Below are 21774 nucleotides of genomic sequence, written 5' to 3'. Positions count from 1 at the left end.
CTGGAGCAAAAACACACAGATGTTTTTCCAAATGTGACATAATACATCACTTGCATTTCACCAGTTCTTTTCTTTGCCAAAAATTAAACCACTGAGAAGTGACTTGATTACAGTGTCTAAATACCTAAACTAGATATTAAAGGGCTTTTAATCTAGTGAGGGAAGGCATAGCAAGAACTAAAAGCTGGAAGCAGAAGTCAGACCATTCAAATTAGAAATAAGGCACAATTTTTGACAGTGAGGGTAATTAACCATTGAGGCAAACTACGCAGGGAAGTGGTTGATTCTCCATTTCTTGGTATCTTCAAATAAAGACTTTCTGGAAGATATGTTTAAGCCAAACACAAGTTATGCTTTAGTCAAACTCAAGTTATTGGGTTCAATACAAGGGTAACTGTGTGAAACTTAATAGCCTGTGATATACAGGAGGTCAAACTAGATGATTTAATGGTCCCTTCTGGTCTTCAACTCTGTGAATCTATGAAAGTTTCTTGACACAAGAAACCAAAGGCAGCTTGCAGGTATGCTGGCTGGTTTAGTAGTATGTGTTCTGTAGTGGGCAAGGGATTGTTTTCATTGCAAAAAATAAAGATTTCCTTCAAACTCCCAGAAAATTTCTCCAGGTATCCAGCTTTGGGTTGGGTATGCCAAAGAGATCTTGGCTGTCCAAAGGAATCTCCTCCTGGTGGAGTCAGTTGGGTGCCTTCTACAGTCTACTCCAAACTGTCCAAAACCCCATGCCAGGGTTTAGTGATGGCCTCCCTTGAAGAAATCCAGTCCAGCTCCTCATAGGACAAACAGGTACTGGCAATATTAGTGGAGACTCTGTTCTTGTCCCTTGTGTCCTTTGTAGTGGCACTGGTCTGTGTCTTGGGAGAACGTCTTCTGAATTTGCTTTGCCAGCCACTTGTAGCTCTTGGCACTCTGATGATTACTGTTAAGATGGGACTGGACATGCTCCTCTGTCCTGAAGGTGAGGAAGTCCAGGATTTCCTATAAGACCATGTGGAAGCACAGGGTATGGCTGCTATAAGGTATGTGCCTCTGGGTGTGTGAACTTGCCACCAGCTGCAATCACCAAGGGGCACCTGGCGAAATAATGTCTGGTCAAGATGACCCTAGCACAGTTGAGAGCAGTGTGGGACAGCAGTGTGAGGACTGCCAGATATGGAATAGAGAGACAAGATAGGCAACGTAATATCTTTTATTGGACCAACTTCAGTTGATGAGCGAGACAAGCTTTCAAGCTACAAAGAGCACTTCTTCAGGTCTGGGAAAGGTACTAGGAGTATTACAGCTAAATACAAGATTGAACAGATAGGGAACTTAAATTCATAATTTTGCTAGACACTAAAAATTATGGTCTTAATAAAGACACTGGCTTTATGGCTTATTACAACAATCTGTGACCCACAAACTGCCTTTTGTCCTATGACTACAAGGGTGTTAACAGGCCACTTCACCTTGAATGGTCCTTTAGAATACATGTTTTAGCTACTACTTGTGCTAAACTACCTTTTTGATCTTGTACTTAGCTGTGAAACTTTTTGTTCCTTTCTCAGACCTGAAGAAGAGTTCTGGGTAGCTCAAAAGCTTGTTTCTCTCACCAAGAGAAGTTGGCCTAATAAAAGAGATTACCTCACTCACCTTGACTCTCTAATATCCTGGGACTGACATGGTTACAACAGCACTGCATACAAGATATGAAATAGTTAATCCAAGATACAGATGTGTCCACATGAACCTTATACCAGTATAACTCATTCCAGACTGGAGTTAATTTGTTTTCAAAGAAGATTAATTAAAGCGAGATAAAAGAGCAGAAAAGGAACTTTTGTGTGTGGAAATCAGACAATTTGTGCTGAGAAAACTTAAAGTTATAGCCAAAAAACTTTCCCATGTAGACAAACTCTAAAACAGCACACTGCAATTAAGTAAAATTATAGGTTAGCAGGATCTTAAGAAATAGGCCATTAACAATGTGGAGGGACGTAATTTCAGAACTGTGAAAGGGGTGAAAGTTTGCAAGAAGGCTGTGTTGAGAAGGTTACTGAGAGAACAGCTAATATGAACCCTACAGTGTAAAAACTTGGCCTGGAATGTTTCCTGGGAAATTTTGCCTTCATTCAGAAAACTACAGTGCACTTGAACGAAGCACAGGAAACTCCAGGGAGGCTCACCAGCACAAACCATTTTAACTAAGTGCTATGCTTTCCAGGAAGCTCAGGACCAGATTTTCAAGTTCTCAGAACCCACTCCTGGGGGCAACAATTTTCAAAGTCACTCATCTCCTATTTATGCACCTAAATAAAGGCCAGATTTTCAAAAAGCTCCACCCTCTTCATGCACTGACTGTGTTGAGATCTTTTGAAAATGTGGCCTCTATTTGAGTGCCTAAGTAGGAGCAGAGCTGTTTGAATCTAGTCCAGCTGTGGGTGTTGAGCCCTCCTGAAAATTCTGGCATTAACTGCCTTCACTGACTGTACTTAAAGCACTATCTCCAACTTGCATTTTCAATGACAATTATTTTAGAACCTTTTATAAAATTGTGCGATTCAACTCCAGTGGGCTTATCCAGGCCTGAAAATGCTACTTACATGACTTCTTGAACATTATGTTCAAAACTTTCACAATATCAACTACTTCCAGCACATTATGAACTCTAGCAATGACAGATAGCTAGAGCATTCATATTTGACAGAACCTCTTTAGTCATGCTAAACCGAGTTTGATTCCTGGGAGGCTATCAGTATTATAGTACTAATTTATTAGACATGGCTAGATTTAAAATTTTATTTTTGTGCAGTTATTTAAAATTTAAAATGATTAAGTCTAAACCAATTAAATTTCAGTTGATCATTCTCCAAATGCACAAAAAGTTTTATAAAATATGTATAAAGACTCTTTGGAACTTTTATAACAATTTAATCTTCATATAGTGATCAGTCTTTCAAATTGTCATGCCACACAGTAAATATTAAGAAGTAAAAAAGTTGAGATATGATCAGAAGGGATACAATATTGAAAATTGATCTGAACTAACTAACTTGAAACTAAAGTAATTGGCCTGTTTCTCACATATTATTTCCTGCTAATGCATTTTGATAGTCATATCAATCCATTTGATCTCTCCCTTTGGGAATTTTAGTGATTTTCATAATTCAGACTCAAAAGCTATGAGAGCTAATTTTCAGCAGTGCAGACATGAATAAATATGTATGCTGACAATAGGAATTGATTAAATTAAGACAAAATAATTTGAGTGTTAGGATTTGCCTAAAATATTTTGTCATTTTATGCCCAGACAAATATTGTACTTTACTTTTCATTTTTACAGACCTGGCCTCTTTTACTACAAATCAAGAGTCATATCACTTTAATATCTGGTATGTCCTCTTTCGGTGCCTGTGTCTCTTACTTGCAGTGTGATGACCTCACTGTTCTAATAAACCTCTTCCATTTTATAACTTCTTCTCCTAATAATAATAGTTATATTAAACTAGTGCCTAAAGGCCTCAAAAATTTTTGGGGTGCTTTTGTGCTCAGCATACTACCTTCACAGAGGGAGAGACAGTCCCTGACCCAAAGAGACACAAGAGTGGCAAAGCATGGAAATGAAAACAGAGGCACAGAGAGCTGAAGTGACTTGTCTGTGGTCACACAGCAGAAGAATAGCAGAGCTGATAACAGAATCCAGTACTCCTGACTGTCACTCCAGTGCTCTGTCTACCGAACACACTGCCTCTCCATATCATACTTTTCTGTGGTAAAACCCTTTAGTATGGACAGAGTGCTCTTTACCATGGAACTCAGAGTTTCCAAGGAATGTTTATTGCTCTTCCTTAAGAAGAACAGGGGCCTGTGGAGGAGGCTGGGGCACAAGGAAAAGGAAGCTTCAGCCTCAAGGAGGAGATGCCCCTCCATGGTGCACTTTGGTCCTTCCTCCCTCCCTCCCGGCATTAGGGATAACTCTGGGAGTTATGCTGTCATTCTCTTTTTCCTCCTGCCCTGTCAGAGAGGAGAAAGTTGAGTGGCAGTTAATCCCTTGCTAAATGTTTTTGCCATTGGTTTTTCAGTTGTTCTGGACAGAACATGCTTCACACAGTGGATGTACCCTGGCTCTGTTCCCCAGCCATTATGATATGGGTGAGTCATAGAATCATAGGATTAGAAGGAAATGCCATAGTCATCTAGTTCAGTGGTTCTCAACCAGGGGTACACAGAGATCTTCTGGGGGTGCATCAACTCATCTAGATATTTGCCTATTTTTACAACAGGCTACATAAAAAGCACTAGCAAAGTCAGAACAAACTAAATTTTATACAGACAGTGATCAGTTTATATTTCTCTATATACTATACACTGAAATAGAAGTACAATATTTATATTCCAATTGATTTATTTTATAATTATATGGTAAAAATGAGAAAGTAAGCCATTTTTCAGTAACAGTGTGTTGTGACACTTTTGTAATTTTATGTCTGATTTTGTAAGCAAGTAGTTTTTAAGTGAGGTGAAACTTGGGGGTTTGCAAGACAAATCAGACTCCTGAAAGGGGTACAGTAATCTGGAAAGGTTGAGAGCCACTAATTTAGTCTAACTTCCTGTGAAAATGCAGGCTTTGTTGTGTCTAAACCATCCTAGACAGATGGCTATCCAGCCTCCTTTTGATAACCTCTAGTGAAGGAGATTCCACAACCTCCCAGAATCATAGAGTCCTCATCATGTGGTGTTGACTATGGAAGGCTTTTAGGGACATATGAAGAAGGAGGGAGGGAGCATGCTAGAGCTGGGTGAAACTTTTAGGCAAAAAAATATTTTCACAGAAAAATGCAGATTTGGGTTGATTGAAACATTTTGCAAATACATGTCGAATTCACCAAATTGTTTTTGTCAAAAAAACCCTAAACACAAAAAAATCCAAAAGAGTTGAAACATTTAATTGACATTTTCAAAAGACTTCAATTTTATTTTAAAAATTTCAAAAAAGGTAAAAAAAAAACCTCAAAAATGAAAGGAAATGTTTCATTTTGACTCAAATATGTTTCATTTGACCCCAATTTTTTTAAAAACTTTTTTGGTTAGGTGATCAATTCAAAGAGCTCTTTCATGTGTATATTGCTCTATTAGGATGGTTAATGGGGAAACTTGGGCTGCAGTGTCTTCAGTATACAGATGGCACTCGGCTTTATGTTTATGTGCCAAATGATCTAGAAGGAGCAGTTGAGATTGGCCCAGTGTTTGGTGAAGATTGAGGCATAGATAAAAATGAGCTGACTGAAAATCAATGCAGACAAGACAGAAGAGATGTTGGTAGGTTGGCAGAAATAAACACAAGAGATGGTAGAAATTATATCTGCCTCTAGGATTGAGGATTTTTATTGCCATTGGTAAGTCAAGTGTATAATTTGAGGGTCTGCCTTGGAGATATCCTATCCTATCTCCTACAACTGGAAGGGAGCTTGAAAGGTCATTGAGTCCAGCCCCCTGCCTTCACTAGCAGGACCAAGTACTGAGTTTGTCCCAGATCCCTAAGTGGCCCCCTCAAGGATTGAGCTCACAACCTGGGGTTTAGCAGGCCAATGCTCAAACCACTGAGCTATCCCTCCCCCCTTACGGTTTTTTTGCCTTGATAAAGATTAAGTGGCAGCAGAAGTCAAGAGCGCCTTTTATTATTTACACGTGGCAAGATGGGTACAGTCTTACATTTTGGATGATGTTTTTGTTATCAACAAGGCTAGACTATTGTAGTGTGCTGCACCTGGGGCTACATCTTAATCTAGTTGAAAGCTGGAACTGCTGCAGAAGGTAGCTATCCACTTGGTGTCACGACTGAGACATAGGCGGTCATACCTAGTGGTCAGAGCAGGAGTTAGGCCAAGTCAAGTACCAGGAAGTCAGAGTCCTAGATAGGCCAGCTGGCAGACCAAGAATCAGGCATCAGGAGGAGTCATGGTCAGGTTACCGGGAGATCAGAGTCTGAGACAGGCCAGAAGAGAAACTGAGAGTCAGATGTCAGGAGGCAAGCAGGGTCAGGTTACCAGGAGATTAGGGTTGGGCTCCAGGTTACAGATAACAATCAAATAGCAAAATCAAGGACAAACCTGGGTTGGAAGCCAGAGTCTAAGTTCTATTGCAAACAGAGTCTGGAGCAGAGATGGGCAGGCAGTCTGTGTAGTTGCTCAGACAGCTCCCCTTCATGGTTTCCTGGTTTGAGTACTGATACCAGTCAATCAATGGGCTGTGAGGGGCTGCCATTCAGGTCGTGCTGGCTGGTATGTCCTGTCAAGCCTAGCTTCACAGGGTCCTCCTGTAGGAGCTTAGTCTAAGCCTCCTGTGGCAATGCAGAGGCATCAACAGCCCAGAACCCCCAGGTTCCAGCCCTGCAGATTCTAACATCACCACCTAGGGTGGTGCTGGCCTAGGCTTATCTGGGTGAGCCTTGTGGAATTCCTTCACCAGGCCAGGACTATGGACATAGGAGGCAGGCACCCCAGTGCATTCTTGGGGGCCGTAGACTTACCAGTCCACCAGATAATATAGGCATTCACACATCTGTTGTGAATTGAGGATGGCATGTGCTTTGTAGTCTTCATGACCCTGGATTTTGACTGGGGAGGCGGTGGTGTGGTTCGATCAGGGAAGGGGTTCCCAATGTAGAGCTTCAGAAGGGAAACATGGAAAACTGGATGTATTTTGAAAGACTGGGGAAACTGGAGTTTGAAGGTAACCAGGTTAGTTTGCTGGCATATCAGAAAGGGTCCCAGGAACTGGTGGTCCAATTTTCAGGACAGTTGCCTGGTCTGGAGGTGTTTGGCAGTGAGCCATACTGTCTGACCTACCATAAATCGTGGAGCTTGTTACCAATGGTCCATATGCCTTTTGTAGGCCTCCTTCTTCTCCTGTTCAAAGTGGTTCTTGAGTTCTTCCTGAATGAGCTGGATCTGTTGGACCCAGTCAGTGGCAGCAGAGTTCAAGGAAGCTGCTGGTAATGCCAGGTGGAAGCAGGGGATGGAACCTGTAATTAGCAAAGAAGAGGCTCAGACATGTAAAGGAATGGTTAGCATTGCTGTTAAAAAACTTTGCATATGGCAGGAGCATGGACCAGTTATCCTGATGATAATTCACAAATCACTTAAATTACTGCTCCAGTACTTGGTTAACCCATTCTGTTTGTTAATCCGTTTGGGGATGGTATGTGGGAGAAGTTGGAGATGAATCCCCTATAAAAATTCACAAAGCCCAGGAAGTGCTGTAGTTCCTGGAGGGTCTGGAGTGCTGTCCAGTTGCGAATGGCTTCCACCTTTTGCTTATCCATCTGGACTCCCTCTGGAAAGATGGTGTACCCCCCAAAAAATTCAATGGTGGCGTGGTCAAAGGTGCACTTTTCCAGTTTAGCATACAGCCTGTGCTTCCATAGTCTCCTCAGGACAGACCAGACATGGTAGTAGTGCTGCTCTAGGTTCTCAGAAAACACCAGTATATCATCGAGGTAGATAATCACATACTGGTCCAGAATATCCCTGAACACATCATTTACAAAATGTTGAAATGTTGCAGAGGCATTAGTTAAGCCAAACAGCATCACCAAGTATTCAAACTTCCCATATTGGATACAAAAAGAGGTCTTCCATTTTTGTCCCCAGGCCTTATGAGCACTAGATTGTATGCCCCCTGAAGATCTAGTTTCATGAAGATCCTGGCAGTCTTCAGGTGGTCCTGCAATTCCAGAATGGGATACCACTTATGAACAGTCAGTTGATTCAATGTGTGATAGTCTATGCAGAGGCATAGTGACCTGTCCTTCTTCTTCACAAAGAGGACTGGTACCCCCACTGGAGAGGTAGATCACCAAATGAAGCCCTTGGTGAGGTTTTCCTGGATAATCCCATGTAGCGCATCCAGCTCAGTTTCAGACATGGAGTATATCCATCCATAGGGCACCTTTGCCCCAGTCATAGTCTCTGTGTGGGGGTAGTGAGTCTGCATTTTTCTTTTTGAATACATCCAAGTAGTTGTGGTACTTGCCAGGGAGACTGAGGTTTTGGCTTGGAGCTGCTTCTCCCTGGCTAGCCCCCACCATCTAAGATTCAACTTCCAAGGATCTCCTCCCATCCTAGGGCCCTAGGCATGGGTCACGTGAAGGGTTGGTTGCTTCTTTGGAAGCATTCTTTCTGACAGTATTTGGAGGAGAAGCTAATGCTCTTCTGCCACCAGTAGATACACTCCACCTAAGGAATGCCAAGAATTATCGGGAAGAGTGGGGAGTGGATCACATTGAAGCATATTGTTTCTTCCATTATGGCCTCTAAGAGGGCAATCTCTTGAGTCATCAGTCCCGATGATGGGGTGACCCATTAATCATCTCTACCAGGTTTGATGGGGGTTTCAGCCAGAGGGGGATCTGAAGAGTTGTGGGTGCCTAAGTATCTATAAAGTTGGCTGCAGCCCTGGAGCCTGTCACTGCTAGTTGTGGGGGGATCTGCTGTGCCTGCCCCAAGACCTGCAACTGCACTAGCAACTGGAAATGCAGGGAGGCACCAGGGTTCCCACGTCAGGTTCTACTTGAGGGCTGGGGGATGGTTCCAGCGCATGGAGCTCTGGTGGTGCCCAGGCTATGCTCCCCTACTGGGCCTGTGCTGGTCCATTTCCTGAGCTGGGCAGGAGGCAAGGGCGTGTCCTGGTCTCCCACAGTAAAAACAGAACTTCAGATGTCATTGATGCTCTCTGTCCTCTATGGTCAGACATCGGTGACCCAGGTTGACCTGTATGGATTCAGGACTCAGTTCTACAGGCCTAGGTGTGGATGGCAGCATGGAGGTGTCGGGCTATCCCTCCTTTCCTCATTCTGTGCCTTCCAACCAAAAGTCAATGTGCAGGGCAAGGTCAATAAAGACACCAAGGTGGGTGGGGTTTTTCATGTGGGTTAACTCATCTTTTACCTCATCATTGAGCCCCCTCAAGAATTGGTAAAGTTGAGCTGCCTCATTCCATTCAACATCAGCCACAAGCCATCAGAAATGGATGGTGTAGGAAATGGCCAGCCCTTGCCCTGGTGAAGTTTCCAGAGGGCGGCCGCTGCAGAGCAGATGTGATGCAGGTCATCAAAGATGGTCATGAAGGCTTTCAGGAAGGCATCCCAGTCAGAGAGCTCTGGGCTGTCCTGCTCCAACAGGGTGGAGGACCAATTGAGCACTTAGCTGGAGAGCAGGCTGACTACCAGTCCCATCTTAGTCTGGTCTGTGGGGTATGCTCGGGGTGGAGCAGAAAGAGCAGCCTGCATTGGTTCAGGAATTCCTGGAATTTTCGACAATCCCCATCAAACCATTCTGGCAGTGGCACCGTGGGGGCTAGTTCCAGTTATGTATGGTCTGTTTGGGCATGTAGTGTCACCATTTCTCCCTGTGAGTGTGCGAGCTGCTTACGTATGGTCTGTGCTTCAACATTGAGCTGCACCACCTGATCCTGAAACCAGGCTCATTGCTAATGCAGGGTCTGTATGTTGAGTGCACAATGCACAGCAGAGGTCTGTAGAGCGAGGTTCTTCACTTGCAGACAGGTGACTTGATCCTGTAGGTCCGAGGCCCTCAGGGATCCACCGGCTGGAGAGATGCCCACGCCTTCCATCATCTGTGGACAGACTGGATGTATTTGCATGGGGCGTGAAGGTGGTCTGAGCAAACTGTCACAACCAAAACCTGGGTAGTTAGACCTAGTGGTCAGAGCAGGAGTCGGGAGTCAGGTTGAGTCAAGTACCAGGAGGTCAGAGTCCGAGACGTGCCAGTGAGCAGTCCGAGAATCAGGCATCAGGAGGCAGACAGGATCAGGCTACTAGGGACAGGCATGAGATTAAAGACAGCAATCAAATAGCGAAGTCGAGGACAAACCAGGGTCAAAGCCAGAGTCTGGGTCTATTGTAAACAGTGTCTTGAGCAGAGATAAACAAGCTGTCTATGTTGTTGCTCAGACAGCTCCCCTTCATGGCTTTCTTCTTTAAGTATTGGTACTGGTCAAGCAGTGGGCTGTGAGGGGCTGTTACTCAGATCCTGCTGGGTGGTACTTCCTGGTGAGCCTAGCCTTACAGCCTGATGCAGAGGCATCAGCAGCCAGGAATCCCTTTAGTGCCTGGTTCCAGCCTTGCAGGGTCTAGAACAGGGGTGGGCAAACTACGGTCCGGCCCATGAGCCGTTTTAAGCCGGCCCTCGAGCTCCCGCTGGGGAGCCAGGTCGGGGCTGCACCACGCAGTTCCCGGAAGCCACAGCATAGCCCTGCTCTGAGGGTCGGGGGCCTCTCCACGCCTAGGAGCTGGAGAAGGGACATGCCACTGCTTCCGGGAGCTGCTTGAGGTAAGCGCCGCTCGGAGCATGCACCCCTGAGCCTCTCCACACGCCTCAATGCCCTGCCCCAGCCCTGATCCCCCTCCCACTCTTCAAACCCCTCGATCCCAGCACGGAGAACCCTCCTGCACCCCAAATCTCTCAGCCCCTCCCCAGAGCCTGCACCCCCAACCAGAGCCCTCACCCCCTCCCGCACCCCAACCCCAATTTTGTGAGCATTCATGGCCCGCCATACAATTTTTATTCCTCGATGTGGCCCTCAGGCCAAAAAGTTTTCCCACTCCTGGTCTAGAACTTGGTACAGTTACTGTGTTATAGAAAATACATGCCACCTCTGCTAGAGGATTTACACTGCTGAGTTCGGTGGCACATTAAAGACTAACAGATTTATTTGGGCATTTATTATGCATTTATTTATTAATTATTATTATTATTATTATTATGTATTTATTATGCCAAAATAAATCTGTTAGTCTTTAAGGTGCCACCAGACTCCTTGTTGTTTTTGTGGATACAGACTAACACGGCTACCCCTCTGATACTGCTGAGTTGTGAGCTTTCAACTAAAGTTTAGGTGGTTTGTTTTAATCTTTAAATGGTCCGGGACTAGCCTACCTGAGAGACACTCCCCCACGACATACTGCCACAGCTACAATCAATAGAGGTGCTGATGCTAGATCACCCTTGATATAACAGAGTGGGCAGCAACAAAACAGTTTTCATAAGGGCCCCAGGACTCTGGAATTCCTTCCCACCACTTGTTCATTTACTGACATTCTGGGCAGGTTGCAAGGCCTATTTGTTTCACCTGGTCTTTGAACACAGGTAGGGGAATTTGAAGATGAATGGGAATATTAATATTTAATTACGATCTGCTGCTTGCTACATGGGATGAGCTGATTAAAATGTATTTGGTTTGTAATATTAAATAATTGTCAGGGTGCTCAAAGCCTGAGTAATATCACTTTTTATTGTTTTTATAAGATGAACACTAATAAAGGAATTAAAGAAACATTTTAGGCCATTTTCCAAGTGCTTACTTTGTAGAGGGGGGAGAGAGAGCTCAGTGGTTTGAGCATTGGCCTGCTAAACCCAGGGTTGTAAGTTCAATCTTTGAGGGGGGCCATTAGGGAGCTGTGGCAAAAATCTGTCAGGGACAGTACTTGGTCCTGCTGTGAAAGCAGGTGACTGGACTCAATGACCTTTCAAGGTCCCTTCCACTTCCACTAGATTGGGTTATGAGGAAACTTCACCATATGGGTAGGTTGTTCTGCAGTTGTCCATTATGTAGTTTCTTTTAATTTCCTTTAAAACATCTGGTACTGGCTACTGTTGGAGATTGGATCTCAGATTAGATCTGTTACATTAGTAATGGGACTCTGCAGACAAGCAGAGTTGTAAGAAGCATAGATGTATTCAGTATGTTCTGAGAGGCCACTGTTACATTCTGAAGCTCTGCTGTGTGACTCCCAGCTACTCCTAGGAACCAAATCAAAGCTTTCATTAGCCTCTGTTCACTCGTTAATCTCAATCCCTCTAGAAACTTGATCCTCTTTCTACAGTTCCACTCATTTTACTAAATCTTTCCTATTTTACAAAAACATTAACAACTAACTTCCAGTCCTACAAAATACGGTTAGGCCCAGAAGTTACTAGCTGTAACTGTGCCTTAGTCTTAGTGGGTCACAACTGAGGATGCCAAATTCAGGACTAACTGCTGAGAAATAGGGCAAACACAACCCAAAACTGGTGGTTATTCTTTTATGATATACCAAACCAGCCACAAAAGTAAACTCATGTTTCACCACACTGGCTAACAAGAAAACATAAAGGCAGTTTCCTCAGGCATTCCAGTTCTTATATCACCACCAAAAACACTGGATTCAGAGATGAGTGGTTCTTTACAACCAGTTTAATCAAATAATAGGTTCTTCTGATCCCAAAGGACCAGCTACACTCCCAGGTCAATATATAACTTTGATCTTACCCAAAAATCACGCTGATGCCAATCTTTTAGTATCTAAAATCTAAAGGTTTATTTATAAAAAGAAAGAAAGGTGAGAGTTAAAATTGGTTAAAGGAATCAATTACATACAGTAATGGCAAAGTTCTTGGTTTAGGCTTGTAGCACTGATGGAATAAACTGCTGGCTTTAGTCAAGTCTCTGGAGTACATCCACAGATTGGATGGGTCATTCAGTCCTTTGTTTAGAGCTTCAGTTTGTAGCAAGGTTCCTCCAGAGGTAAGAAGCAGGATTGAGGACAAATTGGAGGTGCTTCCAGAGCCTTTTATAGCTTTTGCCATGTGGAGGGCATTGTTCTTACAATGGCATCCCATTGTTCTTACTGAGGAAAATTACAGCAACAAGATGGAGTTTGGAGTGACATAGGCAAGTCACATGTTCATGCCCAATTTCCCTCAGTCATTGCAGGAAGCCATTACCTACAGTCCAGACAGCACGTTTACATGACAGTCCACTCAGTGTAGATGGGCGTCTCCCATGGTCCATTGTCAACCAAGTGTTTTTGATGAGCCACTTAATTTGAATAGTCCCTCCAAGATGTGTTGGGCATTACCTTGTGGGCGTTACCCCAGGAACAAACATTTGAAATCCAAGTATAGAGCCAATACTTATAACTTCACAGACAAAAATGATACATGCATACAGATAGCATAATCATAACCAGCAAATCATAACCTTTTTATAGACGCCTCACTCGACAACCTTCATACAATATTTTCTGCAAATATATAACAGTGGTTGCAACAATGATCTATATGGTCATATTTTAGTTAGATAATGTCACACTAGCACTAGCCTACCTGGAATCATTTCTTTACCACAGACCCAAGGTGACACATAATTCTTGTGACAATGGAACCAGGACCACACTATTTCTGTCTTTTTGTTACCCCTTTCTATATCCAACAATTTCTCTCTCTCTCGTCTCTCCGAACCCTGCAGGATTGGCCTTGGAATTATTCTACCTTTTAACATACTTTTAGCATCTTGATAGACTCAGTTTCATCATACTACTTGTCCCTCCAGAACAATCTCCTCCTAAGACCTGGGACCCACTGCACTGCTCTTTTAGACTGCCCTTTCCTGTATCTTACCAAAGGGCTGGTGTATGGATTCTCCTGTTGTTATCACATGAAGACAGAATTTGGACAGGGAGTTTATCATCTCTATGAAGTGATGTAACCCATTTACATCCACCAGGGCCTGTACATGCAGGCCCTGGTGGGATGTAAATGGGTTACATGTCCTGATGTTGCTGGGATCCACTTTCAGTCCTTCCAGTATGTCACTGGATGCTGTTTGAGTCACATTTTTTTCTTGGCTAAATGTTTTTAAATGGGTTTTTTCACTGTATCAATGCAAGTCTGCATGTAGGTTGCTATCATGATCTCTTTCTACCTCTGGGTCGCTGTTCCCTTCACCTACAATGAGGATATTGTGCAATTATTTTCACACCTGGCAGCCATTTCAGTGCTAGGCTGAGCCTTTGCTGAAAAACCACAGTTGTGAGTCTTATGTGGTGTGGTGCCATCCCTAGACATGTGTAGTCAGCAAAGGGTATTGCAAAGGTTGTTTACTTACTGGCTTTTTCATTAAGCTTTATGTGCCAGAAGACACATCAGAGACTAACATTTCTGTCTCTGGAAAGGGCTGGCAGGATATTGTCAAGTGTGATCAATTAATACTGGCATCTTTTCAGTGTCTGATTCAATGGCTTTAGGTCTAGGCACATATGTAATTTGCCAGTAGCTTCTCTACAACCACAATGATGTTTATCCAGGCAGTACTGATACCTTCTGCTGTGCTGATACCTCCTCTTTTCAGACTCTTAGGCCTGGTCTACACTAACCCCCCAAGTCGAAGTAAGGTACGCAACTTCAGCTACGTGAATAACGTAGCTGAAGTCGACATACCTTAGTTCGAACTTACCGCGGTTCAGACGCGGTCCACACGCGGCAGGCAGGCTCCCCGTCGACTCCGCGGTACTCCTCTCGCCGAGCTGGAGTACCGCAGTCGACGGCGAGCACTTCCTGGTTCGACTTATCGCGTCCAGACCAGACGCGATAAGTCAAACCCAGAACTTCGATCCCCAGCCGCCGAACTAGCGGCTGGGTGTAGACCAGCCCTTAGACTCTTTGTGGACTGGGTTAGACACTGGGACTTCTGCCTGTGATAAACACTCTGGCTCAGCCAGCCGATCTGCTTCTAGCCAAGGCTCTTTTTCAAGATGGCTATCTCCCTTGATAACATCCCCATATTTTTAAAGGTTTTCTTCATTAACCATGGAACTGTGGCTGAATAGCTGCATTCCCCAACAGGAGTTGCTGGTATTTTCCATCTACTATCACAAATTTCAGTTAGTATCTTTTCTTGTTTTTTGGATTTCTTAACAGGAAATCTCATTTTTCTATTGGCTACATGGTGCTTTCATTATACATAATTAGATAGCAGCTGCTTTGTCTAATGGTCATGTCTGTATCCAGTTCACTGTGGGGAAGCAGATAACAGGGCAAACCTAGCTGAAATATGAATGGGTGGTTCATGCCAACATTGTTACATATATTGATGTTGTTTCTGTGTGCTGTTGCTCTCCTGCCCCAATTGTCTGAACTATATGTATACTTTGACTTAGGGAAAGAATCATAAAATCTATGTTTTCTCTACTGTCTGTGGAGCTATTCACTTCCCATACAATTCTGACAATCCCTTGAGAATTTTCATTCATTCTTGCACAGGGTGCTAAAATGGTTCAGTTTTCCACACTCATTGCAATGCTGTCTGAGCACAGGGCACTTTTCTTTCACTTGCTTGTGCCAGCTGCCATAATAAATAGAAATCATTATAGATATGAGCCACTAACTAATCCTAGGAGTCTGGTGGCACCTTAAAGACTAACAGATTTATTTGGGCATAAGCTTTTGATATGCAAACTATACACAATCAACTCAGGATTGAATAAGGACTGGGAATGGCTGAGCCATTACAAACATTGAATCTATCTCCCTTTGTAAATATTCTCACACTTCTTATCAAACTGTCTGTACTGAGCTATCTTGATTATCACTTCAAAAGTTTTTTTTCTCTTACTTAATTGGCCTCTCAGAGTTGGTAAGACAACTCCCACCTGTTCATGCTCTCTGTATGTGTGTATATATATCTCCTTAATATATGTTTCACTCTATATGCATCCGAAGAAGTGGGCTGTAGCCCACGAAAGCTTATGCTCTAATAAATTTGTTAGTCTCTAAGGTGCCACAAGTATTCCTGTTCTTAATACCAAGAGAGGGAAAATTGCTTTTGTAGTGAGCCAGCCACCCCCAGTCCCTATTCAAGCCAAAATTGATGGTGTTAAGTTTGCAAATGAATTGTAGCTCTGCAGTTTCTCTTTGAAGTCTGCACACCACGCCAAGAAACACTAACCCAGAAACCAATCCCTATAACAAAACCCATTGCCTTCTCTATCCCCATATCTACTCTAGTGACACCATTAGAGGACCCAACCACACCAGCCACACCATCAGGGGCTCATTCACTTGCACATCTACTAATGTGATATATGCCATCATGTGCCAGCAATGCTCCTCTGCCATGTACATTGACCAAACCGGACAGTCTCTATGTAAAAGAATAAATGGACAAAAATCAGACATCAGGAATGGTAACATACAAAAGCCAGGAGGAGAACATTTTTGTGATAAATGAAAGGGGGGGGGGGGAGTTAGCTCCTTTTTATGGACACCCATACAGCCAGTTAGCTGTAAAATCCTTCTTGGTGTCTGTTCTCTGCTTGCTTTACCTGTAAAGGGTTAACAAGCCCACGGGTAAAAGAAAAGGAGTGGGCACTGGCCAAAAGAGCCAATGGGAAGGCTAAAACATTTTAAAACGGGGGGGAAAAATGCCCTTTGTCTGTTGTTCTCCGGAGAAGGAGACATGGAGCAGCAATGCTATAAGCAGGAATGCTGTGTAAGGCTTGAACCAGGTATGAAAATTTATCTTCCATATCTAGAAGAAATCATTAGACAGGGCAAGTTTAAATAGATGCAATCAGGCTTATTTCTTTATTTTGGCTTGTGGCTTTTGTTTTGCTTGTAACCTTTAAGCTGAACCTAAAGAGAGCTATCTTGATGCTTAATTTTTGTAATTGTTTCTTTTAAGATCCAGCAAAAAGCCTAAGTTCCAAATGTATTTCCTTTCTTTTTGTTTTTAATAAATTTTACCTTTTTTAAGAACAGGATTAGATTTTTGGTGTCCTAAGAGGTTTGTGCATATGTTGTTTAATTAGCTGGTGGCAACAGCTAATTTCCTTTGTTTTCTTTCTCAGCTCTTCCCCAGAGGCGGGTGAAAAGGCTTGAGGGTACCCCACAGGGAGGAATTCCCAAATGCTCCTTCCTGAGCTGAAGGGGTTTTTTGCATTTGGGTGGTAGCAGCGTTTACCAAGCCAAGGTCAGAAAAAAACGGTAACCTTGGGAGTGTAATACAAGCCTGGAGTGATAAGTATTAATTTTTAAAATCCTTGCGGGCTCCCATCCTCTGCACTCAAAGTACCAGAATTGGGATTTAGCCTTAACAACTTCAATCTCCCTGGACATTCAGCAACAGATTTAAAAGTAGCCATTCTTCAACAAAAAAACTTCAAAAACAGACTTCAAAGATATGTTTCAGAGTAGCAGCTGTGTTAGTCTGTATCCGCAAAAGGAAAAGGAGTACTTATGTTCAAATAAATTAGTTAGTCTCTAAGGTGCCACAAGTACTCCTGTTCTTTTTGCAGACTTCAAAGAGAAACTTCAGAGCTACAATTCATTTGCAAACTTAACACTATCAATTTGGGCTTGAATAGGGACTGGGAATGGCTGGCTCACTACAAAAGCAATTTTCCCTCTCTTGGTATTGATACCTTCTCATCAAATTGGGAGTGGACCACATCCACCCTGACTGAATTGGCCTTCAACATTGGTTCTCCACTTGTAAAGTAACTTCCTTCTCTTCATGTGCCAATATATATTTATGCCTTTATCTGTAATTTTCACTCCATGCATCTGAAGAAGTGTGTTTTTTACCCACAAAAGCTTATGCCCAAATATATCTGTTAGTCTTTAAGGTGCCACCGGACTCCTTGTTGTTTTTGTGGATACAGACTAAAACGGCTACCCCTCTGATAACTAATCCTGTTCCAGACTGCTCCTACTTATATCTTTCTGATGTCATACACAACTGGCAGTGGTCCCTAGTGCTGCAAACTATTCAATCCCACATCAGGGAATCATCCAGAGACCTTCAGAATTACACCTCCAAAGTTTATAATGCTGTCATATAGTGGGCTATCTCTTCCCCCTTATATTGGTCAGCTTCAGAGTGCAGCATCTTCTTTGCCCTGCTCCCCCAATTAGATAAAATAACATTTTTACTTTTCTACTTCTATCATCTTCCTGCATACTTGGCTTAAGGCTCTTGTCTTCAAAATCTGGATGCCTAAAGGCTTTAGGGCTAGTATCATGATTTACACTGATTATTGCTGCATTTGGAGCCTTAAAGGAATAATCTAGACTAGGATTTAAGATGAGATGCTGGCATGTTAGCTAATTTGCTAACACATTTTAAAAATCTGGCTTAGAAAAGGCAAATAATAATGCAAAACTGTTTGATTAAAGCCTAGTCTTCCCCCTAACCTGTACTAACATCACACCTTTTAAATCCTACTTTAGACAAGGCTTTAGGATTAGTTTTGACTAGGAAAAGTGCCCAAGTTTAGATCAGGCTTAGTTAACATGTACTAGCTAAACCTGATCTAGAAGTGACCTACTTTCTAGTGTACATTCATTATTATTGAGAATTCCACCATTTCCATCTAGTAATTGGACCACTGTTAGGATTCTTTTTGTTCCTAATATACTTTAAAACTCCTTCTTATTGTCCTTAACTTGGCTGGCCATAGATTTCTCCCTGTTCCCTTTTGCTTCCTTTATCAATTTTTTACAATTCCTAGGTTCTGATTTATATTCATTACTATCAACTTCCTCTCTCTTCCATTTGTTATATAATTTTTATAGCTGCTTTCCCTTATCCTCTAGGCCAGGTTGGTTTTTAACCATTGTAGCCTTCTTTCTCAGTTGTGTGATTGAAAACTAAGGCCTTCTCTATACTACTGCTTAAGTCGATGTAAGTTACATCTCTCAGGGGTATAAACCCCTCTCCCCAGAGTGACAGCTTACATTGACTTAACCCGGTGTCTACACCACACTATGTTGGTTGGGAGATGCTTTCCTGTCAACATAGCTTCCGCCTCGCGTTGAGGTGGATTAATTACATCAACAGGAGAATGCTCTTCTGTCGATTTATCATGTCTTCACCAGACCTGCTAAATTGATACCACTACATCGATTGCAACGGCACTGATTTAGACAAGTCCTCAGACTCAGGAATGGGAACTCAGTGATATGATATTGTCAGAGAACACAAACTAGTTTTATTTTTGTTTTTATTTTCACCTGCTAGAGGTGAAACTGCATACACTTGTTAATGTGTGCTTTGTGTTTTAAACTTCCTGTAGTATTACATCACCTATAACAGATGTTAAGAAACCCCATAAATAATAGCCCCATTAAATTCTGTTTTCATTAACTAAACAGTTTTTTAATTTTTCATTTGTAGTATTGATCTGAGATTACTTCTACTGAATTTACTTTACTGTTTCAGTCAGTGTAACAGAGAATGCTGCTAACACCATAATTCATTCTTGTTTGGTCTAGCACTGAAGCACTCAATTGAAATCAGTGTGACTATTTTACAGTCAGGTCTTGGGGGTAATTTGGAACCAATACAGATGGAGAGCAGAAAGCACTTTTAAAATATTCCAAACAGATTTGCTTACCAAAACAGCACAGAATAATTCATTATACAATACTTCATTTACACTTTCATTTAAATGACATTCAAAGCAAAAAATACAGTAAATAATGAGCAAAAGATAAAGAAACAATAAATATAATAATTTTAAAAATCATTTAGAGACTGAGGATGGTGTTATAGGTGTGTGGGATCTTTCTCTAGGCTATAAAAGCTACTTTGTTATCCCTGCAGAAGACTCAGTTACCTCTTTAACCTGTAGTATTTAGGTGGGAGGGTAAGGAATCAGTGGTCCTCATAAGCTATTCTACAGTGGCTTGCATACTTGAGTACTGGACCATGTACATGCTTGCACATGCTCCCCATATGCATACTGAGGCCTTGTCTACACTACAGAGTTCTGTTGATGCAAGTTATGCTGACTATCAATAACCAGTATAATTACATCACTTGTGCATGTTCACAAAACACTCCTTCCCAGCAGAGCGCGTCCACATTTGATGCTCTACCATTCACTGAAAGAACAGTGCACTGTGGGTAGCTATCCCACTGTGCTACTCGCCACCTTCTGCAGCTAGGATTTGTGGGAAGGTGGAGTAGATTGCAGTGCATCACTGGTGCGGGCTCAACACCCCAGGATGCAGTTTTTTTCGTCCCATCATTCCAAGGGCTTCCGACTGTGTTTTGTGGCATTTTTCAGTGTCCCATGTTTACTATACCCCTGCCATCTCTGTCTGAAAGGATGGATCCTGCAGTGCTCTTTATTGTTGTGGTCTCTGTTATGAACACATCAGGGCTGGTCATGCAGTATATCATGAGCACCCAATTTAAACAGAAATCAGAATTTCCTGACCTGCTGTGTGCCATGGAAAGAAACAACACCAGATTACTTTTGCCATTCATGGAGCAGTTGAACACAGTGGACCATCACTTTTGGGCTCAGGAAACAAGCACTGAGTGCTGGTATTGCATCACTATGCAGGTCTGGGATGAGAGCAGCCACTACAAAACTTTTGGATGTGGAAAGCCACCTTCCTGGAGCTGTGTGCAGAGCTCACCCCAGCACTGCGGTGCAAGGACACCAAAATGAGAGCTGCCCTCTCAATGAAGAAGTGCTTGGTGATTGCTGTGTGGAAGCTGGTAACTCCAGACTGCTATCAGTTTGGAGTTGGGAAGTCGACCATTGGGGCTGCATTAACACAAGTGTACAGGGCCATTAATTGCATCCATTTCACTGACATCAACGCAGGGTGGTCCAGGAAGGTGCATGACACACGCATCTTCAGGAACACTACCCTGTACAGAAAGCTGCAAGCAGGGACTGTGTTACACTGTGTCACACTAATTTCAACTGAGTGCTTCAGTGCTAGACCAAACAAGAATGCATTATGGTGTTAGCAGCATTCTCTGTTACACTCACTGAAATAGTAAAGTAAATTCAGTTGAAATATGGTCTCCCACAGTATTCTTGCCAGTTAAAGAACTATGGGCTGGATGAATGGACTATAACGTGGATAGAAAGCTGGCTAGATCATCGGGCTCAATGGGTAGTGATCAATGGCTCCATGTCTAGCTGGCAGCCAGTATCCAGTGGAGTGCCCCCAGGGTCGGTCCTGGGGCAGGTTTTGTTCAATATCTTCATTAATGATTTGGAGGATGGTGTGGACTGCACCCTCAGCAAGTTTGCAGATGACACTAAACTGGGCTGGAGGGTAGGGATAGGATACAGAGGGACCTAGACTAATTAGTGGATTGGGCCAAAAGAAATCTAATGAGGTTCAACAAGGACAAGTGCAGAGTCCTGCACTTAGGACGGAAGAATCCCATGCACTGCTACAGACTAGGAACTGAGTGACTAGGCAGCAGTTCTGCAGAAAAGGATGTAGGGGTTACAGTGGACGAAAAGCTGGAAATGAGTCAACAGTGTGCCCTTGTTGCCAAGAAGGCTAATGGAATTTTGGGCTGTATAAGTAGGAGCATTGCCAGCAGATCAAGGGACGTGATGTCACAGGCCCAAGGACTCCCTCCCTCAGGGGGTCCCATGGGGAGGCAAATCAGCATTGTATGTTGCTAACGCGGTTGCAAGCATCGCAAGGCATTTCAGGGGAGAGCCAAAGGTGTGAATGTGGAATGGAAGATTCCTTGCAGGGTGCAAGAGGCCAAGAGGGGGAAAGAAGGAAGAGAGCAGAGAATGGGTTAACTCGGCACTTCAGCTAGCTCTGTGTGGAGATAAAACGCTGGTCCCGGCCCAAGGTTATGGCTAGATGAGAAATCTACAGCTGCCCCACCGTAAGATGAGGAGAACTAAGTTGAGCAGAGCTGCAGAAATAGCAGCGAAAACAGTGAGAGTGAATGAGACGCAGAGCTGCAGAGATAGCAGTGAGAAGAGTGAGAGCGAATGAGACGGTGATGGTGAAGGCCAACAGGAGGGAAAACAAAGTCTCTGGAGCCGGTGTGTTTTGGGCAGCCAAGAAGGCCACAGCAAGCGAATTGGAATTGGTACAAAGAGCACCAGGCACAGAGGGCCCTGGATGACTACGCCCCCAAAGGAACCGAGGACTTAAAACCCTC

This window comes from Terrapene carolina, unplaced genomic scaffold (assembly GCF_002925995.2).
Source record: "Terrapene carolina triunguis isolate 2854851 unplaced genomic scaffold, T_m_triunguis-2.0 Scaffold613, whole genome shotgun sequence".
Lineage (NCBI taxonomy): Eukaryota > Metazoa > Chordata > Testudines > Emydidae > Terrapene > Terrapene triunguis.
Note: the sequence above shows the minus strand (reverse complement) of the source record.